The sequence below is a fragment of the Danio rerio genome, chromosome 2, assembly GCF_052040795.2.
Source record: "Danio rerio strain M-AB ecotype USA chromosome 2, GRCz13ab, whole genome shotgun sequence".
Classification (NCBI taxonomy): domain Eukaryota; kingdom Metazoa; phylum Chordata; class Actinopteri; order Cypriniformes; family Danionidae; genus Danio; species Danio rerio.
The window spans coordinates 43,377,978-43,405,363 of record NC_141022.1 but is presented as its reverse complement, the minus strand read 5'-3'; the positions used below and the strand labels follow the sequence as shown (position 1 = coordinate 43,405,363).

Here is a 27,386-nt window from a genome sequence, read left to right as displayed (position 1 = left end):
AGTTTATATAATATGATGATGATGATGATGATGATTATGATGTTACTTTCACTAAGCATGCCTTTAAAGCAGAAAGGAGGGATAATGAGTCAGGGAGATAAGACTTCATAACATGATTTCTCAGCCATGATCTCGTCTAAGACCACAGATAATTCTATAATACTTTTTTTGTATTCTTTAGAATTGTTATAATTAATTTTCATGCAAAAGGTTTCTCAAGTGATCTTGGCATATCACTCCAGTTGTTGTTTTCCAGTAATATTTAGGACTGATTTCTGTTATTTATTCAGAATAATAGTTGTATAATAATATTAATTGTATTTATTTGAAATAATTATAAATAAATTGTTATATTTATTGAATAACAAATCTAACAATTCAAGGGAGGTGGGGTGTATAGGGTGGTTCGCCAAGGGTGTCATTTAAACTAGAACCGCCACTACCCTCCCCGATCGTGGTTGACAGCACGCACACACCTTCAATAGACAGCAATGGCAATTTAATATTTACCTTAAGGTACAGTTTATCAATAGAAGAAGCTGCATTAATAAAATGGCTTAAAAAGTAATATGGATAAATGATATTATTAGGTATAGTGAGTGTGTATAGTAATGCCTTTTTTGGTTCAGTTTGATCATTTGTTTGGGTTATTAATAATTTCATTATTCTTTCATTCATTTTCTTTTCGGCTTAGTCCCTTTATTAATCCAGGGTCGCCACAGTTAAATGAACCGCCAACTTATCTAGCACATTTTTACACAGTGGATGCCCTTCCAGCAGCAACCCATCTCCGGGAATAATAAACTCATTAATCTTTATTAATTTTAGACATGGCATATACCATATGATGTACAATAAAAGCACGTAAAAAGTTATTTATAAAAGTTATTTATACTATATATATATATATATATATATATATATATATATATATATATATATATATATATATATATATATATATATGAAAAGTGTTTTTTAACTAAACATAGATTTTTATTTGGTTTGCACATGTACTTCCTGAATTACTTCAAGGAATAAATAGCAATATTTCAAGAAGAATTAATTAAATGAATAAAAACTACAATATTACATTTACCAAAAACAAAAATATAACATTACACTTAATTCATTATTTTTTTGTGTGCCACCCCAAGATTTGGTGCGGCCTCTTCTGGCCACCCCTAAGAAAGTTTTCTGGGGGCGCCACTGGCTGGATCGCTGGTGATTGTAGCGTTATGAACAATTGGGAAGTCAGTGTGCAATATAAAGCTCATTGTGAATCAAAAGTGATGCCCTTTAGAAAATGACTATTTTCCTCCATTTATTCAAACATGCACTTAAAATGATGGGTTGTTGTAACCCAGTGTTGGGTCAAATATGGACAAACATAGCCATCAGGTAGTTTTTGTTTCCAAATAAATTGAAATGACACTTTTCACCCACAAGCTACGTTTGTCCATATTTGACCCTCATTTAGATTAGGATAACCCAGCATTTTTAGAGTGTACTGATGTTGAATTTATGTCAATATTCTAAACATGTTGTTATAGAGTGTTAAGCTTTAGTATGTATTTACATATGAAATAATGGATTGTCAAAGTCAAATCAAAGTTAATCATTCCACACTCCCATAGTATCAGAGAAAATATTAATAAAGGACATTTATCACACCAAAACTCACCACTCCACTCTCTTAATTTTTTTTTTTTTTGTAGTGTATATAATGGTCAAGAAATGGCAAGGACACAACATGAGTCAAATTGGTGGCTGTGTGGAGTTTGCATGTTCTCCCCATGCTCGCATGGGTTTTCTCCGCATGCTCCGCACTGTCCAAAGACATGCACTGTAGGTGAATTGGGTAAACAAAATTGTCCATAGTGTATGATTGTATGTGTGTGTGCATGCGAGTGTTTCTCAGTACTGGGTAGCAGCCAGACCCTAGCAAAGAATTCTGGCCCAGATTTGGCATAAAGCTGGCAAAGCAGGCATTCATCCGGCACTGGCATACAGCATGTGGGCCAAACATGGCCGGGGTTTGGCAGAGGTGGCACCGTCTTTAAGGCGGCAAACAAGACTTGGGCCAGATGAAAAATTTAGTATTTGGCCCAGATTTAAAAATTTGATAAGTAGGCCATGTGAGTTTGGCCAGTCTTGACCCACATTTAAAATACACTAAAATCATTTTTGAATAAAGAAAAAAAATTCTACCTATCAGGTCACTTTGAAAAAAAGCGTGCCCAGAGTGTGCCTAAAGCGCATCACTCGATGGGTTTATCAATTTCATTACAATCGTGACACACTAACCTATCTGGCCCAGTTCAGGCCCAGTTATGAGTTATTAACTTGGCTGAGACTTGGCCCAGATATGGTCTGTTTTTGGCCCTTGTCTGGAAGCCAGATTTGGTCCAGTCATGTACCGTAATTCACTGCGGCATGTGGGCCAAGCAAAACCTGATTGTGTGGGCCAGAGCTGGGCCAGAGAATTTTTGCTATGTGGGGAAGGTCATCTCCCGCATAAAACATGTGCAGGAATAGTTGGAGGTTTATTCCACTATGAAGACCTCTGATAAATCAGAGACAATAAGTCAAAGGAAAATGAAATAATGTTGAATTGACGTCAGTATTCTAAACATGTTGTGCAGTTGTGATTCAACTCTGAAAACTGCACTGACACAGTTTCAATTTATTAAAACTTCTATGTCAAGCTGCTTTGACACAATCTACATTGTAAAAGTGCTATAGCTGCAGCTATAGATAATAAAGATTAATTGAATTGAATTATAGTCAAACTTTTGTTTGTATTTAAGTAAGGAATTATGGAGTATCAAAGTCAAGCATTCCACATTCCCACAGTAGCATTGAACATAATAATAAAGGACATGTGCTGATTTGTAAGTGAAACCTCTGTTGATAAAACACTGCACCAATTTTCCTAAAGTCTAAGAGCACAAGCTTTACCAAGTAAAAAAGTCCTCTAGGCCTTCCGCTAGGCCACGACTCCAGCTTCCATGTTGCTTTATTATGAATATCTGAATATTTTTACCGATTTTCCACAGTTGTGCTGTTGTGTATATGCAGCTTGTTTTTTTGTTTAGATCAACTTCAGCAGGGACCTTATTTGTATTCGCTGCACATACATTCATTAACGTACTGCGCCCAGCTTCAATCAGTCTTGTGCTGCCCGGTGTCTGTGTATGTGGTGCGCGTGTGTGGACGTAAGCATTGACTAATGGAAAAGAGAGTCGTGACAATAACGATTAGAGTCGACCCTGTCCCTAATGTATCTCCCACACACAATGAATACAGAATTAGGAATCGTCTTTTAAAACACTGCAGACAATGTCCAGTGTATCAAAGAGCACAAACCATTACTGAATTCTATCTATCTATCTATCTATCTATCTATCTATCTATCTATCTATCTATCTATCTATCTATCTATCTATCTATCTATCTATCTATCTATCTATCTATCTATCTATCTATCTATCTATCTATCTATCTATCTATCTATCTATCTATCTATCTATCTATCTATCTATCTATCTATCTATCTATCTATCTATCTATCTATCTATCTATCTATCTATCTATCTATCTGTCCACTACCTACAGTATAAAGTGGAGATCAAAATTAGGATATACATTTTAAGCCTATTTTATAAGTTGAATATATTCTGTTCTATATATAGATAAATATATATTGATATGTTAATGATAATAATATAATATATTTTATTTATAATGCACTTTTCTCAGTCTTAAAGCGCTAACAGGCATACAAGGCAAACAAAGCAGAACAATAAAAACAGTAAAATAAAAAAAATAAAAAGACCACAATAAAATATGAATGATTCAATACAATTAGATGATAAAATTAACAAAAATAATCTATCTAAGTTAAAAGCAACGGTAAAAAGGTGAGTCTTAAGAAGTTTCTTAAAACATTCCAGAGAAACAGCATTCCTGATGCTGGTGTAATGATCCATTTTGAGCAAGTGACACACTTTTGCAGGTTATTACAGTTTTTCTCAGTCGCTTTGGTGCGTTTCTCACAACACTAGTGCATTTCTGCACAACAGTTAATGCATTTTTCAAAACAATTAGTACAAACTGCAAAACCTAGCTGATAACCTGCAAAAGCGTGTCACATGCTTAAAATGGATAGTTCATTCCTCAAAAGCAAGTATTCATGTCAATCAAAGTGTCAGTATCATCAAAATGAAAAGCCCTGACACCGTTGTTTATGGACAAGATAGTCAAATGGCTTAGTCATGTTTTCATTATGACAGTTTACTCTACATTTTTTCAATGCAAAAAAGTCAGATTTTGGTGACACTTCCTGAAAATGCTCAAGACAGCACTGTATACTATTTGCACAGCCATTTGAAAACTACAGCAAAGTTAGACATCACCGCATTAAGTGAGTTATCTGAGTACAAGACACTGAATATGTATGTTTCACAATTTTACTGCATTTGCTCTTTGCAATACTCATTTATTCCCAGCATTGTGCAAAAGAATAAACACACCCTTATTTACAACAAACATAAACTCCCTTTAGGTAGAGCTGTGCACAACTGTAAACAATATTGCAGTACATATTGGAACTGAGCCTACAACATACACAGGTCTGTAAATCATTCATGAAATTGTTCAATTTTAAATACATTTTCAGTAAAATAAAGATTTAAATTTGTTTTATAAAATTTGTTTGACAGATTTTGACAAGTAGTTCAACATTTTTGTGTGTAACGACTCAAGTAATGAAATTTGGACTAGTTTTATATGGAATGACTATTCAGCATTCACAAGTTTAGTTAATTTTGACTGACATGACATAAGCAAATGATAATGTTATAAATAACAGCGAGTTATATGAAAGCAATTGATGCATGTCCAAAAGCAATTGCAATTTATTGAAAAGAATTAGAAACTGCTACTAGGATGTGCACAAATGACTAACTGTTTTGAGAAATGCATTACCTGTTGTGCAAATGTAAATAGTGTTGTGAGAAATGCACCAAAGCGACTGAGAAAAACTGTAACTAGGCTTTGCGGTTTGTACTAATTGTTTTGAGAAATGCATTAACTGTTGTGCAAATGTAAATAATGTTGTGAGAAATGCACCAAAGCGAATGGAAAAACTGAAATTGGCCGCCTAATTTTTAAGGTTTTCACTGACTTAGTAGTGAAAAAATACTAAGTGAAAAAAGTAGTTTTAAAGTCACTTAAACCATTCTAAAGTTGTTGTGCAAAAGAAATGTGACAAACACTTGTCCAGATAAAGGCCAAACCCTTTCAGGCTTATCAAAAGAAGATTATAAAATATTGCATCTTTTCAATATAGTGAGGGGAATCTCACTGGACAATTACAGTTTTTCTCGATTGCTTGGATGTAGTTGTCAACTGAAACTCCACATTTTCAAAACAGTTAACACACAGGCCTAAACAGCGGCACTCATGGTCAAAATGACACATTTTGCTTGCAAAAGGCACATATCGTGTCAAAACATTTAACATATGCAACAAAAGCTAGTTTTACCTTCAAACAGCACAACTTGCAAACAAGTATATGAGCTCTTTTAATTAATCATTACACAATGGACAACAAAATACAAAATACAGAACTCAAAATGCATCACCATTGCTTGCCATTGTAGCTTATAGCCAATGGCATTTGTTGTCTCTATTTGGGCTGTCAAATTCGCCTTTTTGCAAAGAATTGGATCAAGAATAAGATGTGCTTTGATTGAATATATATTGAATTCATGACATTTTTCAAACTGTGGCTGAAAACTGAAATACTGTATATAAAAAAACAGACAAAAGTAATAAAATACTGTAAATATTAGAGAAAACACATGTAAACCATATACAGTCAAAACTATTGGGAGTATAGGACATAGCCATATTGACCTCCTCCATCAATGCTGGCACAGAACAACACAGACCTTCCATCGTTTTTATAAGGTTTGCAGAATGATGGCTAATTGAAGATTTGTGTGAAAGAGTGTCAAACCGGTGCTTCAGTGATTTCATACTGATGTTGGTAGTTTTTAATAGTTAGGAACAGATGGATTCTGTTTGGTTACCAAAACTAAAACAATGGAGTTTGGACTGCTTGAATGACACCTGTGTTAACTGTTTGGAAAAATGGTGGGGAAAATGTGTCAACCCAATAAGAAAGGGTTTACACATTTGCAAGACCGGTCCTCTGCTCTGCTGGGATAGTGATAATGAAAATGAAGAGTAACCTAGTTCCTTTAACCAGGTCAAAGCAAACAAGAAAAACTTTAATTCAATGCTTTTGCTGGAAATTGGAATTTAAGATCTGTCCTAACATACATCGTCTCAACATTTAAGAGAATTTGGACCAAAAACACACTCTGTGGTCACTAAACCTCTCAATAGCATTTATAATGTATACACCATTTCAATGTGGCAAAGTCACTGGCGCACGAACATTTCCTGCTTGTTGTCAAACTATTTTATAACTGTAACAACAGGTAATTCAATCATATCAAATGTTAAAATGTGTTAAAACAGCTGCCATGAAATTATTTATCAATATGTGGACCTTTTTGGATTCTCTGAAGCTATAGAAATTAAAAAATGTAAAACAAAAAAAAGGTCAGAACCATTATTATTGTTTAGATCCCTCGAAAAGGTCTATATTAGTTATATAAAAAGTGTATGCACACTATAATGTAATATAATATATACCATTGCAATATTTATGGTCAATCGTTATATGATGTATGATTAGTGTTTGAGAATCTGTCTGTTATGTTTAGCAATATCCAACTTGTTGTTGGTAATGTATACTGTATTTTGAAGCCGTGAATGTCTCGAGGTGATTCATTTCACTTGCCGGGGAGAAAAGCAATGGCTCAAACTATTCCAAACAGCATTATATAGCTGGCATGTCCTAACAGCTGCTGTCAGGAGACATCTCTCCTGCCACCAGTGTAGCTAACGACTGCCATATCTCTGTCTTTTCAGACATTGTATTAGCCAGTCTAAAGTCCCACTCCATTCTCTTCGCCTACAGGAATGCAATTTAGTAGCCTGCAACAAAAAGTGGATTAGGTTTGGGAAGGAAACCCTGTGTCTGTTCTGGCACCCCCTCTCTTTAAGCTTGATTTTCTGCCTGATTGCAGCTCTCTGAATGAACCAATGAATGAATGAATGTTTCACAGAGACAGATCGGAGGGAGAGAAAGAGAGTAACTTTCACATTTCACAATCTAAATGGAAGAATTGCAGGCATAGACATAAAAAAATAATCAAAACAAAACAGTAGTGAAATCAGGAGCAGATTTTTGGACTGGTTGCTCATTCCAGTCATATGGTTTGTGTTTTTCAGACGACTGCTGAATGCTAAATGAGACAATTGGTCAAAAGTTTGGAATAATTAAGATTTTCTAATGTTTTTGAAAATAGTTCCTTGTGTTCACTAAGACTCAGGTTTGATCAAAAGTGCATTAAAACAATGCTGTTGTTATAAATTATTACAGTTAAAAATAATCCTGTGAATTTTCTCTAGTCCAGTGTTTAGTGATGTGATCTTTCAGGAATTATTCTAAATTTGTATATAAAATTAAAACAATTTGTCTACTTAGTTTGTAATATGGCACTCATGACTTTTACAGTCACTTTTCTGTTATTTTATGGATTTATTTCTTCTATTTTGACTACTAAAATGTCAATACATTTACATTAAACTGTTGTAATCTGTTGAAGTTAATAAAAACAGCGTTTTGAGCAGTGCTTAAAGTCTTAATATTCTGAAAACATTAAAGTTTTAAGTACAAGGGTGTATAGAATTAGCATGGACGGAGGGGACATGCCCCCACCGATATCCACAGAATATTAAAATGTCCCTATTAATAGTTTAAAATTAATGAGCTTTTAATTTAATTAATAAGTAAAATGTTCCAGTGAGGCTTGCTGTGAGACATGGACATTTCAAAGAAAAGTGTCAGTCACTTGAAGTCAAGTTCACTACAAGTTCACCATAAAGGTCAAGATAAAATGGTTATTGTCATATGTCTCCCCCTTTCCAGAAGTCTGCATTCATTCCTTATCAAAGTAAAATCATGTAAATTTTCTTTTGCACCATAAAACATGCTTGATTTAATGTTGTTTTCATTACTAATTGTATTTGATTTGTTTTGTTTTTTATTAAAGTTCAAAACAGAACATTCTGTTCTGTGCTGTTCTGTTTGCATGCTCAGAGAAGGAAAAGAACATGGACTTGAAAAGTAATCTTTTAGCTTTATGTGCATGAATGGCAATATCATTTATTCATTTTCTTGTTGGCTTAGTCCCTTTATTTATCCAGGATCGCCACAGCGGAATGAACCGCCAACTTATCCAGCACGTTTTTACGCAGCGGATGCCCTTCCAGCCGCAACCCATCTCTGGAGCTGTGGGGGAAACCGGAGCACCCGGAGGAAACCCACGCCAACGCAGAGAGAACATGCAAACTCCACCCAGAAATGCCAACAGAGCCGTGTTTCAATAGGTTTTGCAATATCATACTTGCAAAAATGTGTTCAGATGTGGTGAGAAGTGATTATGCACAAATAATCTCTCAGTAAACGGAAGTGTTTATTAAACTACCATTTTGTCAGACATTCCTTTAACTTTACATTTTAAATTTAAAAATTGTGCAATTGGGTGAGGGGTTTCAAATTAGGTCCCATTAATATCAAAAGCAATTCTACACCCTTAAGTAATTATTCACTTTGTATTATGTAAAAAAGACAATAATAATTACCTCTCTTGTTCAGCAAAAATGCGTTCATTTGATGGGTACTGACCATAAAGACAAAAGATTTGTTTTTCAAATAAAGGTGGTTATTGTTTTATCTTTTTATTAAAGAACCCTGACATTTTTAATGTACTTTCTAAAAAAAAAAAAAAAAAAAACATAAGTGGCGAAAAAAAAATAATTTTTTTTCAAATATAATAATAAACGAGAACAGTTGTATTTGGAATTGTTATAATTTGCATATTTCTGACGTCATTGATTGGACAAACGCAGGCCACGCGGCCCAGGCCACAGGCAATCTGTTTACATGAAAGCTGGGTGACTCTAGAGTCTAGACAATACTGCAGATCAGACTGCTATCAAGTTTATTCCTGACTGAGCTATTTGGACCACAGAGGTAAGAACGAAGTAGTTTCTCCATGTTTCTCCTAGTTTTCTTTCTCCATGTGACAGGGTTCCCCTTTCAGTAAGTTATATAAAATGACTGCTTATAAAAACGTGCTGTTGTTTGCTAACTTTTAGCACCATATCATTGTACGTAAGTTTGAAACTAAAATGTGCAGTAAAAAACAATTTCACTTTCGATTTGCTTTGAGCGTGAGACGCCGGGAATTGCGTCACAGCCGAGTAGAACCCGTTCCAGTACACACGCTGGAAAAACTAAATGAATGTTCCATTGATAACAATACTAACAGAGCACTAAAGATTCAACTTATGGCTGCTAACTAACAACCAGGAGTCCTGAAAAATCACAGTCAAGTAAACCTTGCCAAAATTATGTTGTGCAAGTATTGATTACTCAAAGTTTGAGTAAAAAGTTGCCCTTCAGAAGTTATCAAGAGTAGTGTGTAGAGTAATACACTAAACATTTTTCCACCTCATAGCCTGTGAATTAAACTTACTTAACTTTAACTTACACCAGTGCTTTTTACTTAAGAGAGTGTTTCTAAGTGCAAGTTAAGTTACTTGCAATTAATGGGTTATACTGTATATATAAAATGTGAGATGAAATTAATGTGAGAACACAACACATTACAGGCTGATGTATTTACATATGGCGCAAAATATGTGTAACCTAAGGAGCAAAAATAGGCTAAATAATTCAAAAGATTAATTGACTTCTGCTGTCTACATTTGTTTAAAAAACACTGATTTCTTTACAATTTAAAACGGCATCTTTGGATATGTTTTCTGCTGGAGATACTCTTGTCCTAAAAAAAATAATTAAAAATCTTACACATACCTTAGGAACGGTATTAAACATTTTTTTTTACGGTTTTAAAAACTTGACTTTTCCAAACCGCGGTATACTTTGAAAACTGTTATCGTTTCATGCCTAGCCTACAGTACAGTTTCAATAATTAGAGTATGTATAATTCGTTACTAAAATTCAGAAGAAAAAATGACATTTTAAACCATGTTAAATTATACTTTTAATTGTAACGATAAATTATAATAAATGCTCAAAAAAAATAAGCAAAAATGTCTAATTTTAGAAACATTTTAAATGTATTATTTAAATAATCATAATTTAAAAAATTCCTCATGACATGGCTACTGCATTTTTCATCCTCTGTTGTCAAATGTATGTTTTGCAGGGGTTGTGCCAATTACCCAGAACACCACACTCGTGTCTGTCACAAACATTCAAATTGCCTTCATTTTCCAATTATTTACATAAAGTGGGATCGATATCCCCGAACACATGGAGATGACAAGCAAATCACCATGCCACACTCCCCGCTGCGATGCCCAACCTCATGCTCTTCCCATAATGCAGCGCAGCTTTTTGCATACCATCTCAGCCTCAGTCAGCACGCAAACAAACAGACACATAAATATACTCTGAGACGTTCTGAAACAGCTGCACCATATGCGTCTGGACCGGACCGCTGTGAGGCTGAAAGGCAGCCCTTTGGGTGAGGGGTGCATCAGAGAGATACGAAGGGGGCGGCCGCTTTGAAGAGCTGATCTCTTTAACCACGTTAGACACAGCAGCCTTTCATTCTGCCCATTTTATTATGACATCCTGGCACTGTCATCCTCTCTCTCTCTCGTGATGTGATCCACCTCTGTGGCAGATTCTCGCCAGCGTGTTGATCCTGATGGATCGTGACATGCAAGAACGACACACAATCAGCCATGGACGAGCAGTCCAGATTGTATTATGAGCATATTTTGGGGAGGGCAAACGCAATGAAATCACTTGAGCTGTTGAGGGACAGTTTTAAATGAACATGCCCCCCCCCTTCCTTTTTTTGCTTGCATTGTCTCCTTTATATCATCAGATTAGTTTCTGTAAAAGGATCTCCTAATCTTCTGAGCCTGCACATCGCGGTGTGCCGGTGGGGTGTCTTTGCTGCGCGGCCAGCCATGCCCAAATGTGTGCTGACGAGCTAAAGTAGAGAAGGGAGATGCCTTTAAGGAGCTGCCTGCGCTGCCCATTATCATTTAAATGCCCGCTGGTCTGAGCAGGACCTGGCTTTAGGGGTTCCCACGGCAACCCTGATTCCGAGCTTAGTTGGAGAAGATTTTTGGAAAACTGACCCCGGGTGGAAGGAAAGACAGACGTTTCTGCAGTTGTTCTTTTCTTCCCAGTTGGGGTCGTTTGAGGTTTTGACATCTCAATGAGCTCATGGCAGGGTCTGTTCAGCGGGGTGATTGGCTGCAGATGAGGCTGAAAAGTGGAAGTTTTCAGTGTGAATTCAGAGCGGCTTGTCTGCTCACACACTGACATGCAGTATTACTTCCACTACAGCTACCTGAGCTGTCAACATCACACCACCGTGACAAGAGGGATGTTTGCGCATCTATTAGCACAAACGCATATCAATGAATTTGGAGGCATAGACGCAAGTTGCTGTAAGCTCATATGCATCATGTGCATGCTTAAATCAAAATGTTTGCTTTGCCTTAGTTCACTAAACCCCAGTGTCATTCTTAACTTATGATTTTATTCTTCTGTGAAACCTAAAAACTGAATTTTAGAAAAAAATGTAAAAATTAAAAATAACGTATTTGTATTTTAGTAAAGATTGCTCCTATAAAAAGTAGAATCAACTTAATTCATTTAGGGTCAAATTCTTTTACAAATATATATTGTTATCTTTGACAATAACTCATTTATTCATAAATACATTGAATTGATCTGATTCACTGAGTCCGTATAGAGACAAAATCTACAGATTATTTTACAAAATGACTTGAAAGATTCTCATGAAAGCCAATTTCTGCCCATTTATGCTTTTGTAAATGAACATTAACCCTGAATAGTCAAAATGATATTAATCATAATTATGATATAAAATTGAATTGATGACATAAATAGTCAAAATTGTTACATGAAACACAAAAAAAAGGCAAAATGTCAATTTTTACTGAGCAAAAATGATATAAATGATGGCTTAATTTGGTCTTCAAAACCACCAGATCCTGGGCGACACAGTGACTCAGTGGTTAGCACTGACTCCTCTCAGCAAGAAAGTCACTGGTTTCTGTGTAGCATTTCTGTGTGGAGTTTGAATGTTCTCCCCGTGTTTGTTTGGGTTTCCTCCAGGTGCTCCGGTTTCCCCCACAATACAAAGACGTGTGGGTATAGGTGAATTAAATAAGCTTAATTGGTCGCAGTGTGTGTGTCTGAATAAGTGTGTAAGGATGTTTTCCAGTATTTGGTTGCAGCTGGAAGGGCATCTGCTGTGTAAAACATATGCTGGATAAGTTGGCAGTTCATTCCGCTGTGGTGACTCCTGATGAATAAAGGGACTAAGTTGAAGCAAAATGAATAAATGAATGAATGAATGAATGAATGAATGAAACCACATCCTTAAAGTTCAGCACTTATTAAACAAAAATAAACAGAGAGGACAGTGGAAAGAGGAATAGAGTGTAACATACATGGCAGAAAGAGATGCACACATCAAGTGATCTAATACATTTCATCAGGCGAAGGAAGGGAAATAAATTGCTGACTTTTTGAATCATTATTATTTTGTATTATATTTACATTTTTGTTCCTGTAATGTGGGTAAAGTGGACCATAACTCTAATACATGTGCCAAGGAAAATACATATTTTCAATATCAATTTACAGCAAATCTGTGGCTATATGATATATATTCTTTATTCACTCATAAATCCAGCTGAAAAGCCCCTCATCTCGTTCCTATATTGTTCACGTAGTCCAAGTCAGCATGTGACAGTGTGGCTACACTGCAAGAAAGCTGAGCGACGTGACTGGATTGCTCCCATTATAATCAACAACGCTGTCTGTATTGCAAGCAGAGAATGTCTATCCAGGCTTGCTGTTGCATGCTAACTGTGTTGTGACAGCACAATATACCACTTCAAATTGTAAAATCCACCTGCAAGCCAAGCATGCTGCTAACGCTATGGAAGAGAGAGCTTCAGCCAAGTAATGACAGTGAAATAATTAAATTAGGACTAAGCCAATAATTCAATGCATTATATATACAGTTGAAGGCAGAATTATTAGCTCTCCTGTGAAATTTAAATTCTTTTTCAATATCACAAATCTTCCAAATGCTGTTTAATGGAGAGATGTTTTTTTCAACATGTTTTTAAACCTAATAGTTTAAAAAAAAACTGATTGCTAAAAGCTAATTATTTATTGTTTTTAAAAATATTTAGTCAAAAATTATTCACTGTCATCATGGCAAAGATAAAATAAATAAGATATTAGAGATGAGAAATTGGGGGGAAAACACGGGGGCTAATAATTCAGACTTCCACTGTGTGTGTATATATATACATATATATTAGTGCTGTCAATCGGTTAAAAAAATAACTAATTATCACACTTTTTGAAAATTAATCGCGATTAATCACATTTACAAGACTGGAACTTGTTATTTTGGCTATTCAAATGTAAAATAATGTAAACGTAAGACAAAAACTATTTAAATTTAAAATATAATTTTTTATTAGACTTTTTGTTTAACTTGTAACACAGATTTCTTCATGTAAACAACATACCCACAATAAACCATTAAGATTATGGCTTATTTAAGTGGACTGCCAAAATACAGGCATTGCAGATATAGAAAATGGAAAAATATAATAACTATAAAGAATTGAATACAATCTATTGCACTCATTGTAAAGTTGTATTGCTGTGAGTTGAGAACATTAATTACAAAGTAGAAACAATTTTGCTTACTCTTCTTTTACTTTCAGGCAGTTGCTAAAACAGTCCAGTCTGTTGACATATCTGGGGACAATGTGGACCTTTTCTTTTGAATGATGTGAGCTGAGAGTGCAACGCAATCTCATGGCAATTCGTAACTTTTTGATTTAGTGGCTACAGACAACGACGTGTTGGCAGGTTTATGCAGGTTTGTTGCTAAGAAACACACACACACACACACACACACACACACACACACACACACACACACACACACACACACACAGTGCGCGCAGAACAGGGCAGTCGGAGCGACTCCCTTCAGATTCAACACGCATGATCGCAATCATCAAAAAACTAACAAAAGCAGTTTTTTATTTTTTGAAAAGCATTTAAAGGTTAACAATATCAATCCTTTTAAGCTATAATTTTTGATTGTCTGCAGAACAAACACTTACAATGTCTTGCCTAATTACACTAACCTACCTAATTAGCCTAGTTAAGCCTTTAAATGTCACTTTAAGCTAAATGCTAGTATCTTGAAAAATATCTAGTAAAATTGTATGTACTGTCTTCATGGCAAAGATAAAATAAATCAGTTATTAGCAACCGATTTTTCAACATTTGAGTTATTAAAATTATTATGTTTAGAAATGTGTTGGAAAAAAAAATTCTCTGTCTAACAGAAATTGGGAAAAACATATATAGGGGGGCTAATAATGCAGGAGGGTTAATCATTTTGACTTTAACTGTATATATTTTATAGTATATTCTCAAGACTTCATATGGGTAGTTTCCCACAGACAGTAAGGATCATCAAATAGCATCAGACGCAGGCAGTAAAATCTTTCTAAGTGCTGACAGCTGAAAGCTCTGCACTTCTGGGATGCTCCTAAAAGAAGCTGTAAATTTTGGTCTGAGACGAGCCAAAAACTCAATGCTGCCCTTTTTTATCCTGACCGATTCTGCATCTCTCACCATTTTCTCCCTCACACAAACACGAAGATGCTGAGCCTTGGTAACAAAAATAAAGCCATCAGCACACTGGCTCATTCAGGCTTTTGTGGATTAAAGGCTCATTGGCACTGGATGGACGACCGGCACTCATGGTGGCTCACGTGGAAAAAAAAAACTTTGTAATTCCCGGGGATTTTTTCCCCTTTTCCTAGTTCAGAACAATACAGCACTTCAGTTGTATTTCAATGCACAATGGAAAGGCCCAACATTAGGAAACCCAATCATGTGGAACATCCCATTGCTGCTTCTTCAATGTGTGAGTGTGTGTAGTAGTAGGTGGATCACTGACACTGTATCCACAGACCTGAATTGTATGGATGAATGGCTCTACCTGAGTAGTAATTGACAGATTGACAGCACTTAAGAGATGCTGACAGTGTGTGTAACTGTGTGTGTGTGTGTACTTCTGAGAAAAGTCATGGGTCACTGGGGCAAGATGACCAGCTGACCAGATAAAGTGCAGTGTGTCTACATGGATCCTCCCACAAATGCCATTGCCTGACCTGTACACCTCCTGTTTTCCAGGACAGACATCCAACAAAGGCAAAAATCACAGAGGTCCTGGTCTTAATGATCATTGTCTTGGGGAACAGAATGACCGGCTTTGTGGAAATACACAGCTATAATTGAATGCAGCATGACCTCCGACCTCACCCCTAATGGTAGTGTAATGAGAGATGAGGGCTCATTGTTGCACCCATGTTGAAGATTTGGGATTCTACACTAACGACAGAGCAGACGGCCCATCTGTCAGGTACCAAACATATACGCTTTTTGTCTTTTTATCGCACACATGGGCCTATTTACTTTTAACAATTGCGCATTATGCGTTGCAACTCAGCATTTTTCCACACATAATTCACTGGAAAACTGGACACATTTTTTCGGCCTTTATCATTCACTATTTGTGTATATACTTATCGAAGTCATATATTGCTTGTTAAGTCATGAGTCGTGACATAGGGAATATTGTTTCTGGGTCCAAGCTGCTACTCAGTTTAATTAAGAAAGTATTCGTTCATGACCCCTTTTTATATACATATATATAAAATCACGGTGTACACAACCGTCTCTGGTAGGGCTGCACGTTAATGGAAAAGTGTAAACATTGCGATTAGGCATGGGATGATATCCGTTTTCAAGGTATACCGCGGTTTGGAAAAGTCAAGGTTGTAAAACCATCAAAATTTTCTTTAATACCATTCCTAAGGTATGTGTAAGATTTTTTTTTATTTACATTTTTTAGGACAACGGTATCTCCAGCAGAAAAGATATCTAAAGATGCCGTTTTAAATGGTTTAAAAATCTGTTTTTGAAACAAATGAAAACAGCAGAAGTCAATGATTAATTTAGCCTGGCATGTTTACTCTTTCAAAATATTTTAAATGTTTCTCAAAATAAAATATATTGTGTTTAAAAAGGAAAAAGTTTTTTCGAAATTAACCCAGACATTTAAAAATAATATATTTTAGAGCAGTAATCACAATACTGTGATACTGTGATTTTTAAAAAAATGTATCTAATGTTATCATATCGTCAGAATCTTATACCAGCCCATGCCTAATTGTGATATGTTTTTATTCTGTTGCAATAATAAATATAATGTAGCAAGTTGAATAACTATTTAGAAATAATTTATAATTTTAGATTGATTGGGAGTCTAGATTGTTTCTGTATGGGAGTGCATAAAATATAAACAATCTACAAGCATAGATAAATTCAATAATAAAAATATATTAAATAAACAGCATTTTAATGTTTTCGAGAGGAGTTGAACTGTATTCAGGTATATAATAATTGAATAATCAAATGTAAAATAATACTGCAATAATACTAGTCTTTGTTGTATAATTCAATCAAATTAATCGTAATTGAATTAAATTAAAAATGGTACAATTTTGCATCTAAAACCTTTACACAGTCACAGGCCTTAAAAAACACTTGCAAAGTGATATTGATGCTGAAATGATATTTTGTGCAGCCCTAGTCTCTGGACTTGCTGCATCAGTATTTTGACAATTTATGTTATATTTTGTGATACTATTATTTATAAAAAAATAAACCACTTTTTGGCCATCATATATTAATTATGATCAAGATCGAAAGTATTACAGCACTTTTTAAACTTCACTAGCACATTTATACTTTAACAATTCAAAAGTTTGGGCTTTTTCAGATAACATTTTTTTCTATTGTCTTTTTTATACTTACCAAGAAAGTTATTATTATTTTTTTTTATAAAAAAAAATAGAGTAAACAGCACAATTGTGATTCTTTTTTAAATTAATTTATTAATGTATGTAATATATTCTATTACAAATTATTTTTTTATAATTTAATTTTTTTTTATTCAATTAGTTTATTTTAATTAATTTGAACATTTATTCCTATGATATCAAAGATACAATTTGAGAAGATTATGGGACTAATCTAGTTTAATAGGCCCTATTCAAATTTCCGGGTTTTTCAATAGCAGAAGGCGTCATAGCTGGGTAAACAGAGTGCAGTGAATGGGAGAGTACACAAAATATGTATATTTTTTGCAATCCTATTTGCTAAAATAATAAAAGAATAGAATATAGTTTCAGAAAAGAAAAAAAAATGTCTGAGACTGATGACTAATGACGGCAGCCAGAGGAGAGAATAATGTCAAAGTTACTCTCAGCTCCATAGACTCTACATTAAAAAACACCTCGCATAAGCGGTTATTTGTTTTTTGTAATTTAACACAAAGATGATATAATAAATACATAAATGCATATAAATGTTAACACAATTTTAAAATCTAAATATTAAAAAACGTTCAAGGATTTAAGATCATGTTGACCGTTCAACGCGTCATGTTCAACAGTCTTGTGAAAAGGGTCTTGTGAAATCAACATTATTATTTCAAGATGTCTAAAAATAATTATTCATCTAGCCAATTTCTGTCAGATACAAAACAGAAAACATTAATTTATGCAAGCATAATTAAATGCAAACATTATTTTGCAGAAATTAGAAGTCAGTTATGAGGTAATATAATTATAATTAAACCACTATATAAAAGTCATAAGGTATTAGATTAAATGTCATTACTTCATAATTACATAAGACATATTGCATTTTTTATGATAAATAGTAAAAATGACAAAAGCTAAAAAATCTATGAAGATTATATATATATTTTTTAATTATGGCTGCAAATATTGAAATCATTTTAAATAATGTAAACCTTTCTTTGGCAAAATATTGCTCATTTAACAATTTGGATTTATTTTAATTGTTCTTTAAGCATTTTTAATGTGGCCAGGTGTTTTTTATTTATTTATTTATTTTTTTATATAATTTTATCAATTTAAAGCATAGGCCTCAAACTCTATTCCTGGAAGGCCACAGCACTGCATAGTTTTGGTTTAAATCGAAGTAAACACACCAGATCCAACTAATCAATGTGTCAATAATAATCAAGACTACTAGAAACTATTAAGCAGGCATGAGTTGGAGCTGGTTGGAGCTAAACTGCAGAGCTGTGGCCCTCCAGGAATTGAGTTTGAGAACATTGATTTAAAGTCTTCTTGATAAAAAATAAAAATCTTTAAAAAATATTACAAATCTTATTGACCTCCTTCCCTCCAGATATTGTAAAGGCAACATATTTTCTTTTTACACCCCACAACAAAATAAAATCTGTAATGTTACTAACATCATATGTGTCAGTGCTTGTAAAAAAAAATGGAAAAGCAAACAGTTTTATTCTACTTTGTCCAGCTGTCTTTTTTGCTCTTTTCAAAGTAGCACACTTCATCCTACCTCGCAAATAGATCTTCCATCTTTCCGTATAGCGCTGATCTATTATCTTGTTTTCCCTCCCGGGCCTGATTGCTCTAAACTAAAGTGATAGTGTGTCCTGAGGAGAATTTTCACCCCTGTTTTTATGTCTGTGAAAGGCTGATTACTATTGTGACAGATGCCTCACACAGCTGCAGACATTCTAGCAGACAGCTGAAAATGAGCAGTCATTATTTACATTATGTATTTTAGACTCATTCTTGCTGTTCTTGTGTCTTCGCCTCACAATGTCCCCCCTTCCTTTCTCACTGTTTTTTTTTTTTAATGTTGCCGGCTGTTTCTTCATCAAGGTATGAGTGCAGAGACTGATAACTAATTCCAGCAAAGTACAATAACCGAAGCTCCTGTCCCCCAGAGGGGCAGAAAGTAATTACTGACCTCCCACTAGTCGCACGCATACATGTGCGCGTCTCCCTGCTTCGCTGTCATTCGCTGTTTTTCTGTCTTGCTTTGACTGATTATGCTTAGCCCTCTGATGCATGGGGCTGAAAATTAAAATGACATTTTTTATAGATCCTTTATGATCTAAAATGCATGCATCAGAGGATTTAGAAAGTTAAACCTGGGTTATTTTAAATCCTAGGATTTCATGGTTTAGAAATACTCTCTCTTCTTAATTCAAAATAATGTTTTCTTTTACCATTTCAACACCTTACACTTAAACTACTGTAAAGACACAAACAGTGTTTGCATTTTCAAGTGGGTTTGCTAAAAAACATTTTAAATATGTCTTAATTTTCCTATGTCCTTGTACGTATATATTTACCAACAATCCATCTAACTAAAACTTTTAACAAAACTCTTATTTATAACTCCGTTAACCAATAGGGTTTAATTGTTTACCTTACAATAACATTGGTTTAAAAGTTCTCCATGGATTTATGGACCATATATGGTGAGGATACTGACCTGCACAGACTTTTGTACATGTGTTTAGTATTATTTTAAGAAATGGTATATTGAAAAAAATCTGTATGTGTACAACTAGTGTTTGCTTGTTTTGACACATATTTAAAATTTGTAATGTAAATTTTTTTGAGGGGTGTGGCAAGTAAAAATCCTTAGTGTTTAGCCCTGTTTAAGTGTGAAATGTAACAAATAAGGGTCTTAAATTAGGTTAGAAATTAATAATTAAAATGTGTTTAATGTCTAAAATTTGACTTGGTAAAATCTTCAAATACTCGAACTAAATACAGGTGTCTAAAACATTTTGAAGTAATTCACTTTTGATCACTTTAGCCTCGTTGACATCTGGTATTAACATACATTTTCATTGACCCGATCACAAGTGGACCATACTGAATACAGGTGTAAATGGGGTCTAAAACAATTTTGAGATAATCCACTTTTGACCACTTTAGCCTTGTTGACACCTGGTAATATACATTTTCATTGACCCGATCACAAGTGGACAATACTAAGTACAGGTGTGAATGGGGTCTAAAACCACTTTGAGGTAAATTACTAAACTTTTGACCCCGTTTACATCTGGTATAAGAAGACCGCTAAAAAAATGGACAATACTAAATACAGGTGTAAATTGGGTCTTAAACCCCTTTGAGATAATCCACATTTGACCCCGTTGACACCTGGTATTAAGATAAATTTTTATTGACCCGATCACAAGTGGACAATACTAAATACAGGTGTAAATGGGGTCTTAAACTATTTTGAGGTTATCCACATTTGACCTGGTGTACACCTGGTATTAAGATACATATTCACTGATCCAAAAAATAATAATGATATTAAAAACAGGTGTAAATGGGGTCTAAAACTACTTTGAGGTAATCAACATTTGAGCCAGTTTACACCTAGTATTAAGATATGTATTTACTGATCCGATTTAGAAGAAAAAAAGGGCGACGCTAAATACAAGTGTTAAAGTGTTTATAACCAGTTTGAGGTAATCAACTTTTGACCACTTTAGGCCTGTTTACATTAAGATACACATTTACTGATCTAATAAAAAAAAATGGATGATGTTTAATACAGATGTAAACGGGGTATAAAACATTTTGAGCTTATCCAATTTTCACCACTTCACTCATTTATATTTGCTATTAAGATACATCCGATCACAAGTGGATGATGTTTAATGCAGGTGTAAACAGGGCTTAAAATGTTTTTGTCTAGACCTGCTTTGACCACTTTGACCTAGTTTACACCTGGTATAAAGATACATTTTTATTGATCTCTGATCACAAGATGTCTAATGCAGGTGTAAACAGGGTCTAAAACTGGGTCAGTCACAATGGGTCTAAGTAAAGTTGTTTATGTATGAATCAATTGAACATTTTAGAAGATGTTTTTAGTAAGCGTTTAAAGTAACAATAAATAAGGATGTACCGATATAATCTTTTTGAAACCGATCCAATCTCGATATCAAAATTATAATATAACCGAATAATCCTATCCCGATACTGTGCCATTTTTTTCCCACATTAAATAGTTTCTACAGTTTTGATCATCATAAACTCAATATATCTTCTTTAGTAAAAATAACAGACCTATAGACCTACTGTACATGACAGATGACACAATCTCAAAAAAAAAAAATGTCATGCTTAGTGTTAAGTAGGCTACATTATTTAAGCATTCGTTACATTGATAGGATCTGTTGTGGTCCACCTTTTACTATTTTAATATTAACCCTCAAATACTGACCCTCATCACTATTAAAATAACCAGCCTTTCAGCAAAGCCTGATGTTTTCCTGCAGGTTTGATGCAGACAAAACTAAACTGTCTGAGGCCAATTTTACTTATTAAACACTCCTTTGCCTAAACTCACCGCGAGTGAAATGGAGAAAATGAAAGCACATCAGCACAGAGGAAAAATCAAATGTGCAAGACATAATCTTTAAACGAATGACTTATTAAAAATGTAGCAAATATATGTAAATATTTAAAAAATTACAGTGGAATATCAATTAAATCCTTATATTCCATGGAGCAAAGCTAACCATCTATCTGCACAGTTGTGTTAATTATTAATTTTTATTATTTTTTTGTCAGAAAAATTATTTTTTTGGAATAAATTTTGTTTGGTATAATTTGTATATTAATGTATTTTTTGTTGATCAGTTATCTACTAAACAAAAAAGAAGAAAAATTAACATTTGAGGTGAAGGTTAAAACAAGGTCTTTTATGCTTCAGCGCCAAAACACACTGGTTTGTTAGATAACAACCCAGCAAAAATATGCGTAATCAGAATCGATATTCGATCCAAGTATTGCATCGATGCATCCCTAACAATATAGCATATTAACACAAATATGTAGTTGTTTATAGCTTTAGTTGTTTTAGCTTCATTGCAAAGCAAGTTTACTTGTATACAAAAAATTCATATACAATAATAATTAATTATTTTCACATAAAAAAATGAGAAAATTAAACTAAGAACAACTAGAAAATTTAACAACATTAATCACACAGATTTCTTTGGGTTTCTGGTTAAAAATGTGAGGCACAGACTAATGCTATGCATTTAGTAATGTATGAAGTCATGAAGTTGTTTTAACTTTAACCTTGCTTTTATCTTGTGTGAACAGTTCCTAGTGATATATGTTTTATAAACACATTTTGGGAGGAGCATGGGCAGATGTTTTTGAAATTCAAATACATGATTACCAATCGTTCTATTATCCAATCAGCGTTAGACCAAACCCCTATAAATACCAAAAGTTGTCCTACCTGCAATATCTCATGACTTTAGCATCCATCCACCATCTCGACACCTCAGCTCTTAAACATTAACTACCCGGGGGGAGCGTTTTGGGGCCTGGCTGGACACTTCACTCGAACCCCAACTTCTCTTTCTTCCTCGATAAGGGGAATAACAGTTGGGGTGTCTTCGCCGAGGTCAGAGCCCTCTCCCTGTACAGCACGCCAAATACGCTTTATTTTTAAAACATCTGTAAGTGTGAACTCGTGAACTGTGGCTTAAAAGCAGGATTTAGCACAACAATAACCTGAGGATAAATGCGGTGTGATAAGCCCTAATATGAGCATCCATATACTCATATCAATTTTGTTTTCAACAAATAAATGCAATGAAAAGTTTGACTTCTTGGTTTATTTAATAGTGTGAATAATAAACTTGGTATAATGAGCTTATTTTTTTTGTATCAAAGGTCTGTCTGTCTTGTCACTGTCTGCGTGTCTCTCTCCTGGGCCTGTCCCAGTAAACACCCCTCCCACCCCGCTATGATGTGTCACTTCAGTCATCTGAGCCATCTGTTTACTGCCGTCCTCAATTACCTCTGGATTTGTGTGTGTATTTGCATGCGTGTTTGTATGAGAAAGTGAGTGAGAAAGAATGGGTTGAGTCAAACAGGTTAAGAGCGCTTGAAGTGTCATCGTATAGCAGGCGTTCCAATATTTATATTGCACTGGGCGGTAACTATATGCACTTTGCAGCTGTGGATCTTAAATGAGGTGATCAGCTTACACTGTTGCAGCATCCTCTGCTGAAATTGAGGGAGTTGTTTGTCATGTGTCATTGTTTGGCAAGGACGCTCTTTGTATACGGTCCCCTGAGTGTGAATGCGGCACCCAGGATGGCATTTCACGCCAGCGGTGATTTCCTCTTCCCTCAGTTAAGAAAGAAAGAAAGAGAAAGAAAGAAAGAGAGTAATAAAAGATCTGTTTTATTAAACGTATTGCAATTTCAATTTGATTTGCGATTTTAAGTTTGTTATCAACCTTCAGCTTAAAAATGTATTGTAGCTTTTTAGTGTTGGTTAAAAAAGGAAATGAAAAGATATTAACTTACTCCAACTTTTATTTAAATGTGTTAATAAATATTTAGAAATTAAACACTCATTTTTCTCTGGAGCGAACAGTGGTGAGTTATGGCATTAGTTATCTCCTGGTGCCTTTGTGATGTTTTTTCATATGGTGTAACAGCTGCAAACAATTCTGAAATTGTACTTTGCTGTTGCCAGCTACTATATTGAGTGTCACTGGCAATACTTTTAGTTGACTTTTTAGCAAGATACTCCCCATATAGCCACCTGTGGTGCTTTTTTATGTGCTGGTTGTTGTATTTCCTCGTGCTGTGGCAACAATTTGGCGATAGCTCTTGCAAATGACCTGGTTTTGTTTGGTGTCTGTGACATTGAAAGTAAAATATTCCCATATTACCGACATGCTGTTTTTCTTTGATATGAATTTGTCTATCAATGCTTCTGAAGCAGCAGACGCCATTGCACTTGTCTACGCTTTCTTGTTGTTTGTTTAATTGTGGGCTTTCTGCGTAGTTCAGTCGTGCAAAATTTGATTGGGCAGAACAAAAGTGTGCTCGCTCAATTGGATAGTAAAACGGTCGCACACAGATGGCAGTCACGCATTTGATCTGGGTGGGAGAAATTATAATACATATACATTTCATATCGCAGCCTCTTGCGATTTTTAGCTAATCGCAGTGTTTCAAATCGTTTCTGTGTGCTTCACGCAGGTGAGTGGGCTTGACATAACCGTATGTAGGTGACCAACTCTCTCTTTTCTATATGCACCAGACACTTTCTTATCAACATTCCGTTTCTTTGACTTGTCACAACATTTTATAGCTATACTGCTACTCTAATTGTTTTAAGTGCTTCTTTTATCCTCGCTTGTAATTCACCATAGATATAAATTGGTAAATGTAGTAGTCAAAATAATAATAATAATATTAATAATAATCACCAACTTCACAAAGTTTTAGTCTTTACAGGGCTCGAAATTGCGACCGTTTTGGTCACATATGCACCCGAAATTTTATGCAACCTCAATTTTCTTGGAAGCATTTGTGTGAGTGCATAAAATTGTGTTTTCACAGCAAATAGTTCACCACATGCACAGATTTAGGAGGCATTCACGCATTAAGCATCTTTGCACCTAAAAACAGCAAATGCATCGCTTAGGAATGGTTTAAAACAGTTGTCATGTCAACTTGCTGCAGCAAACAAAGCCCGTAATGCTTGCCCCGCCTTCAAGCTCTTCTTATTGGCCCACTGCACTAGAACACAACTAGATTGGTCAATATCAGCTGTCAATTAGGGTTGGGCCGATGAAAATGATCCACATCCACATCGTTTTACCTTGCATTTCTGAACAGCCCTCTGTCCGGTGAAAACGCACATCACGTGACTACACGCACACACACAACCACACGCTGTCATAGCTCTTCAAACATCATACCAAATTGGTCGACATCGCCCAACCCTACTGTCAATCACTCAGTTCCGATGACAGGGAGCTACGGCCGTGATAATGTAAAGGTCTGGATACAAGAGAATTAAAACAACACTGGCAGATTTAGTTTTGGAAACCGCCTGAAGTCACAAATAATGGCACATCTGACTAGTGATTATGTAATGAATGTTAATCCAGCATTTATAGTTTTGGAAGAGTAGATAAAAGACTTCCAGTGTTTTAATGACTAAAGCATTCACTGTAAAGCCGGGGGGACAAAGTTTTTAGGTAAGTTAACAATGTTTGCCACTGAATCTACACAATTTAAGCACGAGATGTTCTAACGTTATTTAATCCTTCATTTAATCATCACGATGCTGTCAATCGTGTGACTGACACCGCGTTTACCATCGCTAAAGAGCATGCATTCATTGAGATGAAACTAATATTGCAGCTCATGAAAAGACCTTTATATATTAAGATGGCTTATGCAAATAATAAGTTCTATGTCAATATCATCTGTGCAATATCAGATACCACTCGTGAGAACAGCAGTTTTTTATTGTTAATTCATTTAATCTCATTCACGTCAAGCAGTGCATGCTGGGCCGGTGAGCTCATGCAGATATTTGTGTTTTTGTTAGTTGTGTTTAGAGTGGAAATATACACGTACAGTATGGTGCTTATAAGTTTTGGTGGGTGCGACTACATTTGTTTGGTGCACCTAAATTTTTGAAGGAGCCCTGGTGCTACCAAGAAAAAAGGTTAATTTCGAGCCCTGTATTATTTTTATTAAAGAAACTATACAAAATGCATGTTGATATATTGTTCACAGCAAGATAAATGACACATTTTTCCATGCTAACTTTGAGGCATGAATTGTAACAATAAATATTAGCACCTTTATGTAAAACTGAGATGTTGCCTCAACGTATTTCTTAATTGTGTAAAAATTTTCTTTTAATTATTATTGAAGTAAACAATCAATTTAAAATGCAGCAAGCTTGTTTTGATCAGTAATGTACTTTAATTAATATTAATGGCATATTGGCCATGACAGTCATCTGGCTGCACTTACAATGCCTAATCCGCAGATCTGTTATTCAAACAAAAATAAGTCCCAAGTGTTTACATTAACTTAAATCACAACCAAGTATGCTTACCTAACCGAAATGATCAATCTGACAAAGTGCATTTGACTCGTGCAGCTACATGGGCATGAGATATTAATATAATTAGGCAGTAATTAGTCAGCGCCTACTCCTCCTCATGTCTTTCTAATGCAATATAAGCAATACTTTTGCTCTAAGGCAGACTACATATTTACACACAAATCCCACCAGTTTACTTCAAATTAAGACATAAGTGACTGCTCTGACCCATGCAAGTCAAACATCTGAAGCATGTAGGTATGTGATTGTGAGCTATGACTGCATATGAGATTATTCGAAAGCACCAACGTAGTTTTGCAAATCTAGTGCTTTCTACTGTAGAAATATTGTTACAGTTGTAACTTTTAGTATCAAATTGGCAAAGACAGTTCACTAATAGAGAGGCAGAACGCACGGGAGAGAGAGAGAGCAAGTAAGTAATGAAGAGAAGTTCATCTGGAATTGTTTCAGCGCTTTCATTATGCGTAACAACGTTCCCTGCACTGTTGATCAGACAAATTTGTCTGCGGGGCTTTTCTGACGCCCCTGTACACGTCACTCTTTCCTACTCTTACTCCTCATGCAGTGAAGCATTAAAAAGTCATTAAACTGCACTAATCTCACCCAATGAATAGATAGAGAGAAAGAGAACGAAAGAGGGAGAGACAGAGAAGTGCACTTCAAAAGTCAATTCAAATGATTTATAAGCTCCGTTTCGATCAGTCGTTTCTTTCGCCCTCTGGTTTTCAAGGACGTGGCCACACACCGATAGAAAAACAACTCAATAATGAAATAAAACGTGCGGAAAGATTGATAGTCAGCGAGGGAGAGATGCATTAGGCTGAAGGTAAACAGTCCACTTAGTCCACAACTCCTTAACTTTTCACAACGGTCCCAAAACAAGCATGCAGTGGACAAGAATGACAAACTGAAAGATTACTCTAATGGACTTAGACTAGGTTTCTGAAGCCAGTGTCGCCTTCAAATATGTTCTTGGTTGCCACGAAAATCCATTAGGCCTGCTGGAGTAGCATTACATTAAATCATGGCTGCCGTCCCCTTAAAATAGTCCTATTTCTTTGTATAAATCTAATCCTCTGACAACACTAGACTAAAAGCAGGACGATGAGAGGGTGAGAACAACAAGGTTTTGGATTGTTAAAAGCAGGGAATGAATGCAATGTTATGAATGTGATAGCATCTCAAAGCAGCGCTTCATCCTGACAGCAGGCTTAGTGTCAGTGTGTGATGATAGTCAAATCCCTGTGTCGGCACATGGAGAG

At 35.1% G+C, this 27,386-nt stretch overlaps 1 long non-coding RNA gene across 7 annotated transcripts in view; it reads left to right on the top strand.

The window, feature by feature from the left end:
* The window catches only part of LOC141378650 (uncharacterized), a 219,681-nt gene that overhangs the window by 9,629 nt on the left and 182,666 nt on the right, over positions 1-27,386 (top strand). For 5 of the 7 annotated variants that reach the window (XR_015478785.2, XR_015478784.2, XR_015478783.2 and 2 more), the window contains exons 1-2: positions 9,066-9,178; positions 15,467-15,695. This is a non-coding gene — a long non-coding RNA (uncharacterized LOC141378650). Of the gene's footprint in view, positions 1-9,065; positions 9,179-13,974; positions 14,133-15,466; positions 15,696-27,386 lie in introns of those variants that run through there. The other 2 variants (XR_015478781.2, XR_015478782.1) reach the window with 2 other exon arrangements.